The 11,589-nt window shown below is 43.6% G+C and overlaps 1 long non-coding RNA gene across 2 annotated transcripts; it reads right to left on the bottom strand.

Moving 5' to 3' along the window:
* Nucleotides 1–582: 582 nt before the first annotated feature.
* LOC127962294 (uncharacterized) lies at nucleotides 583–6,962 on the bottom strand. 2 transcript variants are annotated; one of them, XR_008154550.1, is made up of 6 exons: nucleotides 4,311–6,962; nucleotides 3,952–4,205; nucleotides 3,732–3,860; nucleotides 3,183–3,309; nucleotides 2,909–3,026; nucleotides 583–2,575 (listed from the first exon to the last, which is right to left on the bottom strand). It is a non-coding gene; the product is annotated as an uncharacterized LOC127962294 (long non-coding RNA). The 2 variants fall into 2 exon arrangements; XR_008154551.1 differs by having other exon boundaries at nucleotides 3,952–4,106.
* Nucleotides 6,963–11,589: the final 4,627 nt, after the last annotated feature.

Below are 11,589 nucleotides of genomic sequence, written 5' to 3'. Positions count from 1 at the left end.
TGATTGCTGATCGAGATTTGCTTGGCTCACTGACCCTGAATACTCATTCATTTAATTCACGAACGAGATGTATCAGTTCATTCAACTCTTCACGAATGAGAAGATCTCTCGATCTCGTTCAGTGAAGGGTGGATTCGTTCACTACATTCAACAAATCACATGCTCCGTCACATGTTGAGTAACTCTTTGACAGGATGACACAGAGAAGTTCACGAGCTGCGCATGCGCGCAGCTCTGGAGGGTGGAACGTCAGTGAACAAGAAATATGAGTCTAGTAGCATCTTCTGTGATGTCCCCGATGCGCGGGTCGGGGTGGATAAAGAAATTTTACTTGATTTGCGGGCTGGGGCGGGCCAAATAATTTCATAAAAGCAGGACCCGCAGGTTGGAAAAAAAAACGGACCTGCGCATCACTAAGCTGCATGTGCGAGCACAAGTGATACTGTGGTCCACGAATGGTAGAAAAAGATGACGCTCATTAAAGCTCACTGGCTGAGTTTTCTCCTCTGAAAGAAAAGGTTGCACAACTGACAGAATAAGTTACAATATCTTTACAATATTTTCTTTTCTTTTTAAAAAAAAAATTTAATGCCATTGCTTAAATTGATATTATTTATCTTTTGACATTTAATTTTCTGAGTTCAGAAACATTGTTTAATATAATCGCTGTTCATATTTTTATTCAAAGTTCAGAATCAAGATACATTTATTACTCTTATGTTTCTTATGATAACCAAGATAACGCTGCTAAATTTATTCTTTACCTTGAATGTCATTGCTCTATTTTTTTTTTTTTAATATTTTGATATTTCATATTTTGTTCAAATGTTTAATATATCTGCTGTTCATATGTTCATTTATTAGTGTGTTATATGTTTAGAATGTTGTCCCGGTTTTAAAATAATGCACATCAATGATATTTGAGAGTGTATTTTCCCTTTTCAGGAAAAGTATCGAAAAAGTATCGAAATCGCAATTCTTGACAGGGTATCAGTATCGAAACAATAATTTTGGTAAACTGATAATAATTTTCGAAAAACTGAAACATGCTGGAACCGCGCTCAAGGAACAGTGATGACAAACAGCATGGCTAAAAGCTAAAGCTAAGAAGCAAAGCTAAAAGCTGGCATGACTGATAGCAAAAGCAAGGCTAGAACTAAAAGCAGGCATGACTAATAGCAGAAGCAAAGCTAACACCTAAAAGCAGAGATTTTATGGTGTCCTAAGTATTTAAACTGGCCTGTTGGCCACACCTCAAATGTTGTCTTGACCAATCAGATATAGTCTTGGCTTGGGGGTATCATAAATCACATGTTTATCTTACCAAGCATGTAGTCCGGATTTTCCCACTCTTGCAGGGTCTAATTTTGGACATGATTCCTATAACCGGAATACGATACATGTGACAAATAAATTATTGTCTGGACTAATTCAAGCAAGCAATTACGTAGATACTAGACATGACTATGTATCCTTAAGCTATCCCATAGTTATTAAAAGACATACACAATAAGTGATTATAACATGATAGTCAAATGTGTGGGTTACACATAAATGAATATGGAGTGAAGCGATGGACTGATTAATTTATAAGTCTTTTCATAAGGACCATAAGTTCATTCTGGTCCATATATATGTACAAAAGACAGTTTCTTTGCCATTCTCTTGACAAAAACTTCTGTGGAGACCAGAGGTTCAAAGCCCTTCACCCTTAGGAATTTCAGTCTGGTTCTGCTGGGTGGGGGAAGTCAATGGAACTTGTGCAGTACTCTCATGGGTTTTCATGTGATGTCCAGCCTTGCATTTAAATTACAAACAACACATTTGACAATCTCTTCTGCAAATTAATTGTCAATAATTGTTCTAGTGGTGTTAATGTTGAAAGCTGTTTTGTGAAAAAGTTGGTTGGTCATCTTGCTTGGTTCTTGTGGCACTAGAACTGATTTATGAATTCCTGCGGAATTTGGCTCGTGTTTCAACACAGCCCTGATCGACTCTTAAATTTTTGGTTCTGTCTGTTTGGTTCGAGTCATTTCTGTTACAGAACACTCAGTACAACAGGTTGTGAACATTCTCTTAAAAAATTTGGTTTAAACATTGTAAATGTAACCCTGAATGAATACTGGACACAAAGGGAATACTGTGAATAAACACTTACCGAACATGCATTTTGTAATATATTTTTTTTAAACACCATTCATTATGACAACATTATGCTACAACTCCACGGCCTGTAAAGATGCCATTTTTTTCTTAACTTCAACATTGTTAAATATATGTTGGCCTAAAATAAATGAAATTTGAATAAAGGAAATTTAGAACTGACATGTTTCACACATGTATTGCATGGAGCTGCATTATTTCAGTCCAAATCCAGTATCGGATGTCCCAATAGATGCTTCAATTGCTTGTTGAAGTTCCTCATAAGTTGAGAAGTGGCGAGGGATGCGTAGGCTCTGGTAACAAGTCAAGGATTTTGAGAACTCCCCACGTACCACCTCCAGCTTCAGCTGCCCAGAGAGAACTTCCCATCCAGTCCAAAACTTGAGTAGGATAATCCGAGATGCTTCTGGTGCTAGAAAAAGAAAAGCTTTTTTTCCACAATAACTCAAATTTAATTATTCAACTCATAAAATAAATGACAGGAAATTGTATTAATTGGGCAAATGATTAATATTTGGACGTATTAGGGATGGGTTGCTATGCAACACAAAGTTCAGGGTAAGGACAACATCTCTTTAAGGAGGAAGCGTAATGTGACTATGACTTTAAGCTGTGGGTTAAGGTGGAAAAAAAACAAACAAAAAAAACACTGCGGACACAACTTTGCACTTAAATTACAAGTGTCTTATGCTGTGTCATTGTTCATTGACATCTGCATAATGACAAGTATATGGATATGACATACCCGTTTCAATGAAATGGCGAAGGTACATTCCAATTTTGGCTCTTGTCTCAAGTGGAAATCCCTCTTCTTCGTCCTCAACAACCTCAATTGTTGGCCAGATGATGTGACAAATCATGACCTTGTTGATGTACAAATTTGAAATTAATTTATTTAAATTAAAAGTTAAAACAATATACAGTATAACAAGTTATTACACCCTTGACCAATATCATACATAAAATTCATTCAAATGTAAAGATAACAAATCAACCGTAGGCCCCCATAGGAGTATTACCTGGGGGCTGCAGATAACTTATTTTTTCACACGGGAAGACAGCTTCAGCCACATCTCTTCTTTCTGACAGTATTGACCACACTCCTGTTTCTTTTAAGCCCTTTCTTATCTGTTTGATTCATAACCACTGGGAGTATATCACATGAAAAGAAAATAGGGAGTGAGAGCATGAGTAAAGTTTTTCACTCAGAACAATTCTATTGCAATACTGAAATTATGGCTGCTATAACAGAAGGTCATGGGATCATAAACAGAAATAATCTGTAATCAATGGAGCAGTGCTGAGGATGAATCAGCTTGGGGATAAAAGCCGGTGGTGCGGTAGCTGAAACTCCTTTATTTCTTCCCAGAGGGCAGCAGGGTTAACAGGCTGAACCATCACCCCTTTTATATAAGGTATAGGTATGTATAGTGTCCCGCTTCCCAGTGGACAAAAACTACTGACTAATGAAAAACAGCTGAGTCGTGTATCATAAGAAAGGCAAAAGATGGTTTCAGATTCAGTACGATTATATACAATTATTAGGTTATGTGAAATAATGTCATTACCACATGCTGCAACGGCCTCTGATGAAGATATTGTCTGTTCAGATTAGTCAGTCATGGCAATTCCCACGTCAACTAGCCTATTGACAGCCGCTTTCTGGTTTTCTCAGATAGCTCCCTGTTGCCATCCAGCTGAGGGAGAGAAATAAGTTCCCCACATTAGTCTCTTATTTTATCACACACACACACACCAAAAAATGTTCCACAAGAAAACACTTCCTACCAACTGGATTGTGTTCCTTTGATCGATATCAGGGCAATCCTCCAATACCAATGCCGCTGTCTCCAACTGGCCCCCTAAGAGCACATGGACTAGAGAAGGACTGATCCCTGGCAATCCCGGGCCACCATGTATAAATGAATGTCCCAACATTCTACCTGCCATCAGAAAAAGGACAGAATCAGTTAGTGGCTCGGAGTCACAGGGGATGAGGTGATCCTTCTGTCCCTCAAACAGCCTAGTCACATCAGCATTGCCTGTAAATAAAGATGAAACAATAGTTGGCATAAGGCACAGTACAGGTCTTTTCAAGTTTAGGTCACTAAAAAGTGTTTATACTTATAAACAAAACTAAGACATACCAAAATTGATGTGGAATCCAGACTGCAAGGTCTTTATAGCAAAGCTGACGAAGTACTGACTTACACCATCACCGATGGCAGCATCACCTAAACCGAAAGGATAATTGTTAAATCACTACAAAAGGGTATGTGATTGACTGTCAAGGACCTGGAACCACTCACAATGTAGGGTGAAAGTAAGAGGCATTCATGTCGAGCTAGCCTTGGGTTTACTTTGTTCATCGCAAACACTAAAAATGTGTAAAGTTTGTCATTCAAACATTGGCCCACATCTTTTATAAGGCTGTGTTACAAAATCTACAACAAAGAGACATATGTCAATGATAGAATGGAGCAATCTCTTTTTGAACCTGTTACACCTGCAGGAAGCATCAACTATTGATGTCCAAGTCTGATGAGATACAGTACAGACCAAAAGTTTGGACACACCTTCTCATTCAAAGAGTATTCCTTATTTTCAAGACTATGAAAATTGTAGAGTCACACTGAAGGCATCAAGGGCTATTTGACCAAGAAGGAGAGTGATTGGGTGCTGCGCCAGATTACCTGGCCTCCACAGTCACCGGACCTGAACCCAATCGAGATGGTTTAGGGGTGAGCTGGACCGCAGACTGAAGGCAAAAGGGCCAACAATTGCTAAGCATCTCTCTGGGAACTCCTTCAAGACTTTTGGAAGACTTTTTCAGGTGACTACCTCTTGAAGCTCATCAAGAGAATGCCAAGAGTGTGCAAAGCAGTAATCAAAGCAAAGGTGGCGACTTTGAAGAACCTAGAATATGACATATTTTCAGTTGTTTCACACTTTTTTTTATGTATATAATTCCATATATAATTCTGTCATGGGGTGCGTACTGGATAGAGGACTCAGATGCAGAGTTAGAAAAGGAGAATCTTTATTCTCGCCACAAAACACAAAATAACATAAACAATAACGAAAAGCTCTGGCGCACACAGATCTCCGAGCTGGCCGGCACACTGCGGACCACTCGCGCTGCTGGATCTCCGAATTATGAATCCTTTGGCACAAGAACAGAAGGTGAGACTGATACTGAGAAACAGTGCAAAACATGGGCAAAGACAAAACAATCTACTCACGACCACAGACAGAAAAGCAGAGATATATAAAGGGAGTGGGGGAATGAGCGACAGGTGGGGAGAATAAGCTCGTGTTCTGCACAACCCCGCCATGATTAGCGCTGATTGCCCAGACCACGAGCTACTGAACAGACAGGACAACACAGACCACAGGGGAAGCTGAGAGGCACCCTGCACCGTGACAGTACCCCCCACCTCAGGGACGCCTCCTGGCGTCCCCGGAGGACTCACCATGACGCTGATGAAATTGATCAATGAGAGCGCGATCCAGAATATCGCGAGCCGGAATCCAGCATCTCTCCTCCGGACCATTTTTTACGTGAGGGCACAGTTTACGTGAGGGCAGTCTGAAGTTAATGTCCTTAGTAGACAACCAGAATCTCTGACCACACACGTAAAGTGGGGGCTTAGTATGGTGACGGTCCGCCGATGCCTTGTTCCTCTCGCCAGTCCGAGTGAGGGCTTCTCTGGCGATCCTCCAAGTACGGAGGCATCTCTGAATAAAGGAACAACGGCATCGGATGCTTGAGAGGGGAATAGAGGTGGCTGGTAGCCTAAACAGAACTGGAAGGGAGACAAACCCGTAGATGAGACCGGGAGGGAGTTATGAGCATACTCTACCATGGTCAACCTGGAACTCCAAGATGACGGTTCAGCAGACGCCACACAGCGCAGGACTCTCTCCAAATCTTGGTTTGCACGCTTGGCCTGACCATTAGTCTGTGGGTGATAACCGGAAGATAGGCTCGCAGTCGCCCCCAGCTGTCGACAGAACTCTGTCCAAAACCTAGACACAAACTGGGGACCTCTGTCAGAAACCACGTTCACCGGGAGGCCATGAATACGGAAAACATGATCTAAGACCGTAGTCGCTGTCTCCCTCGCTGACGGCAATTTGGGGAGGGGAATAAAATGGACCGCCTTTGAGAACCTGTCCACCACAGTGAGAACCACCGTCTTGCCTCTAGATGGAGGCAAGCCAGTCACAAAGTCCATCGCTATGTGTGACCAGGGCCGCGAAGGGACCGACAACGGCTGAAGTAGCCCTGCAGGGGGTCGATTGGATCCCTTACCCAAAGCGCAAATTGGACAGGCCGACACAAACCGTCGAGCATCCTGAGCCACGGACGGCCACCAAAACCACTGCTTGATTAACCTACAAGTATGAGTCGCTCCAGGGTGGCAAGCTAGACTAGAAGAGTGGCCCCACTGAAGTACACTAGTTCGGACTGACTCAGGTACAAAGAGCAGACCCTCTGGGCATCCAATGGGAACAGAAGCATGGCGTTGTGCCGCGCGGACCTTGGACTCCACCCCCCAGGTGACCGCAGCCACAACCCGTTTGGGATGCAAAATGGCCACCGGGAGGGTGGGACTAGCCTCAGCCTCAAAAACCCGCGACAGCGCGTCAGGTTTACCATTCTTAGAGCCTGGGCGATAAGAAATGGTAAACCTGAAACGTCCGAAAAATAATGCCCAGCGAGCCTGCCTAGAATTTATTCTCCACAATGAACTGACGAGATGGGTCAGGGGTCGTTAAAATGGGGGCCGAAACAAATCAACACTTAAGGTTCTCAAACGCAGCTTGGGCCTGCGACGACCAACAGAATCGTCTCTTTGTGGAGGTGAGATCAGTCAGAGGAAGGGCGATTTGGCTAAAATTCCGAATGAACCGCCTGTAAAAATTGGCAAACCCCAGAAAGCGCTGGACCGCTCTACGACAATCTGGGGTGGGCCAATCAGCAACTGCCTTTACCTTGGCGAGATCCATTCGGATACCTTCAGGCGAGAGAATAAAACCCAGGAACGGAACCGACTGTGCTTGAAACTCACACTTCTCCAACTTAACGAATAAATGATTCTCCAGCAGCCGCTGGAGCACTCGCCTGACGTGCTGGACATGATCGTGCTCATTCTGGGAAAAAATAAGGATGTCGTCGATATAAACAAAAACAAACCGATCGACCATGTCTTGGAGCACGTTGTTGACGAGTGCCTGAAAGACCGCCGGGGAGTTGGAAAGCCCAAACGGCATAACTAAGTACTCAAAGTGCCCTGTATGGGTGTTAAATGCGGTCTTCCAATCGTCCCCCTCCCTAATCCGAACCAAGTGATAAGCACTGCGTAGGTCCAACTTCGTAAAGATGGTTGCCCCCTGAAGGAGCTCGAAGGCCGATGACATCAACGGCAAAGGATAATGATTCTTTACCATGATGTCATTCAACCCCCGATAGTCAATACAGGGGCGCAACGAACCATCCTTCTTCTCCACGAAGAAGAACACCACCCCGGCTGGAGAGGATGAGGGACGGATAATGCCTGCTACCAGAGAATCATGTATATACCTCTCCATGGCCTCCCGCTCCGGACCCGACAAAGAGTAAAGGCGCCCCCTAGGTGGAGAAGTGCCAGGAAGCAGGTCAATTGCACAGTCGTACGGGCGGTGTGGAGGCAGAGATGAAGCTTGGGACCTACTGAAAACCGCTCTCAAATCATGGTAAGCCTCCGGTACATCCACCAAGTTAGTCAGCTCCTCCTGCAACACAGAATGAGACAAAGACAGGGGGAAAAGCAGCACCCAAACACTGAGCTAAACAAAAAGGGCTCCAAGCCAAAATAGAACTACAGGCCCAATCAATTTGAGGGTTATGTTTAACTAACCAGGTGTGACCCAACACCACTGGAGCGGTGGGCGAGTGAATGAGGTGGAATCTAATCTCCTCAGCATGATTAGTTAATGTGACAAACTGAGTGGTGTGAGTGATATTAGTGAGATGGGTGCCACAAAGTGTCCTGTCAGAAATAGGTTCGGCCAGTGCAACAGCCGAAATCCCCAGACGAGCTGCCAGTCTGGAATCCATGAAGTCGCCCTCCGCTCCAGAGTCAATCAATGCTGAAACCTGGAAAACAGCTCCCCCAAACTGTACTGAAGCTTGGATCTCTGTACGGCCACAAGGTGGCAGTCGAGTTGTAGTGACGCTCACCATGCGCTCTCCCTTGCGTGAAAAGCGTCGCCCTGCCACAGGGCACACCGCTACCACGTGACCCGCCTCAGCGCAGTACAGACAGAGCTGATTATCCAGGCGATGGCGTCGCTCTCCTATTGTTAGCCGTGCTCTCCCAATCTGCATGGGCTCCTCCTCCGGGAGGATGCGGCGTTGAGACATCGTGTCACAAGCTGCAGCATACGGAACCCCAGTGACGTGTTCATGGGGAATCCCCTCTCTACGGTGCCGAGAACGGAGAGTAATCCGGTCATCGACCCGAATGGTGAGATCGATAAGCCCATCCAAGCCAGGGGGCAGCTCTAGTGAATAGATCTCGTCCTTCACCTTCTCAGCCAGGCCGTGGAGGAAGTGATCCCAGAGAGCCTTCTCATTCCAGCCGCTGGACGCGGCGAGCGTGCAGAACTGAATAGAGTAACCGGACACTGACTGCTCTCTCTGCTGAAGCAGCGACAATGCTCGTGCTGCCTCAATACCGTGTGCCGAGCGGTCAAACACCTTGCGCAGCTCCCTCGAGAATGCCTCAAACGATGCACAACAGTCATGTTTGCTGTCCCACATAGCCGTTCCCCATTCTCTCGCTTGACCAACCAGGAGAGTGATGACGAACGCCACCCGGGATTGCTCCGTGGGGAAACAGGAAGGCTGGAGAGTAAAAGTCAGCGAACACTGGGACAGAAATGATCGACATGAATCGGGCTCACCCGAGTATGGAGCAGGTGGATTGAGTCGCGGTTCCGCGTGGCGAGGAGCAGGTGGGACAGACGGGGCATCCGGAACAGACGGGGCAGCTGAGGGGTTGGCCTGCAGCTGGTCAAGCCATTCGGCTAGCCGGTTGAGCTGGAGAGCGATCTCCAAGTAGGTGCGACGAGAAGCTGCAATTTTCTCCTGCTGTCGACCCAGAAGAGAGCCCTGCTGCTGAAGAGCTCGGCGCAGCTCCGTTTCCTCTGCTGAATCCATCCTTGGTGAGTAGATTCTGTCACGGGGTGCGTACTGGACAGAGGACTCAGATGCAGAGTTAGAAAAGGAGAATCTTTATTCTCGCCACAAAACACAAAATAACATAAACAATAACAAAAAGCTCTGGCGCACACAGATCTCCGAGCTGGCCGGCACACTGCGGACCACTCGCGCTGCCGGATCTCCGAATTACGAATCCTTTGGCACAAGAACAGAAGGTGAGACTGTTACTGAGAAACAGTGCAAAACATGGGCAAAGACAAAACAATCTACTCACGACCACAGACAGAAAAGCAGAGACATATAAAGGGAGTGGGGGAATGAGCGACAGGTGGGGAGAATAAGCTCGTGATCTGCACAACCCCTCCATGATTAGCGCTATTGCATATCATCAAAATATAAAAATGATTTTTGTTCGGGAGCTTTTATAAAAATAGAGAGTCTGCGCTGTTGATTTTGGAAAGATAACAGCTATAACACCAGCATTAAACACCTTTTTAAATAAATCAAGCTCAAAACTCACTTTCAGTCAGTAGCGAGTCTTTGAAATAACTTGATCCAATGTGTATTATAATCACCATACAAGGCAGAAATATTTATAAGCGATGCAAAAGTCTGTGCACGCTATGCATTAACATTACAATAGTAAACATGGTAAATATGACTGTTTGAGGAAATCAGATGTCAGCTTCTTATTCTCGTGTATTTATTTAGTAATGTATATTATCTGTCACAAGCCTCATCTCAAGAGTTTAGCTCACGTCATAAAAAAATATAATAGCATAATGTTTTTGTTCGGGAGCTTTTATAAAAATAGAGATATTATCATTAATTCTAAACGTGACGGCTGTGGCTAATAAACAGAAACAGACTCTGGCTATTTTCATAAGCGTTAAAAAAAAAAAAAAAAAAATAGAAATGAGTGTATTTATGTGTGATTAATTTTGAGTCCTGATAAATTAAATCAATAGCCTATGATCAATGTATCACTTATTCCACATCAATGCTTTTGAATGTGAATATATAACAAAGCATGCAAACAAACGGCCGCTTTTATCATCTCCGATTTGTGATCGCGCATGTTCCAGTGACTTTTTCTGATAACTTCTCTTTGTTGGTGAAATAATGAGGTTGCATGACGTTGTTCTGAGAGGCGTGTAAAGGGCATGTTTTAGTGATGCGCAGCGGAGCTTCAGGCTCCACTGTGGAAACCCTGTGCTATTCTGCCCTTTAGTGCTACTGGCCTGAGGCTATGAGCCCCGCCCGGCCTGCTTTAAGCCCTGGCTCACACTGGCCCGACAGTGGAAAAGCGGCTATTGACCAGAAACACGCTCCGCCTTCACTCCGTGAATAAAGTATTTCAGTATGTTTGAAATGTTATGTTCATAACATAGCATATAAAATAATAATAATAATAATAATAATAATAATAATAATAATAATAATAATAAATAACAGGAGAGTTTCAAAGTGGCTTAAGATATGTGTAAACTTTTTTCCCTATATCACATGCCAAACTAATCTTTAATTGCTGCTTTCTGCTGTGAAAATTTTGTTTGTGATGAAAATAACATCTTTGTCAGTTATTTTATCTAAACAGATCGATTAACTTCAAGATTTCAAAATCAGATAGCATGCTGATAATGTAGCACTGTAAGATTACATTTGTTTAAACGCATTGTTGCGAAAGCGATTGAGTGTGAATCTGTTTAAATCATGCTTTAACTCGAAAATAATCAGTAAAAGAAACAGACAAACTCTTAACATCCCGCTCGACTTTTGCAGTCAACCTTCTGATCAAGCTAAACATGTTGGCTGTTGGCATGAATTTTACTCGTGATAAGAAGCTCATATTCAAGTGTTTGTGCAAAAATTATTAATGTGCATTAATGACAGGGAGGCGCCATCTCATCACTTTAATTTTTCAGGATAATGAATGTATAATTTTTTAATTAACATAATATCATGGTGTCTCACATAGGTACATTAAAAATATATCTACAGAAAGCTTGAAATGTTTTTAAACGAAAAGGAATAGTGTAATGTGTGAATGTTGCATTTCTCTCGTCGGAGAGAGCCAGCACTGTGAATATAACCAACACAACAGTCCTATATAAACCGGTTCAGAAAGTGAAAGCCTCATAATACATTGTCCATATGAAAGAGCAATTCACACCTTTATCTTGACCCCACAAGCCATGAATAACTATCCAAAACCC

This window comes from Carassius gibelio, chromosome B7, assembly GCF_023724105.1.
Source record: "Carassius gibelio isolate Cgi1373 ecotype wild population from Czech Republic chromosome B7, carGib1.2-hapl.c, whole genome shotgun sequence".
NCBI classification, from domain to species: Eukaryota; Metazoa; Chordata; class Actinopteri; order Cypriniformes; family Cyprinidae; genus Carassius; species Carassius gibelio.
This window is presented reverse-complemented; position numbering and strand designations above follow the sequence as displayed.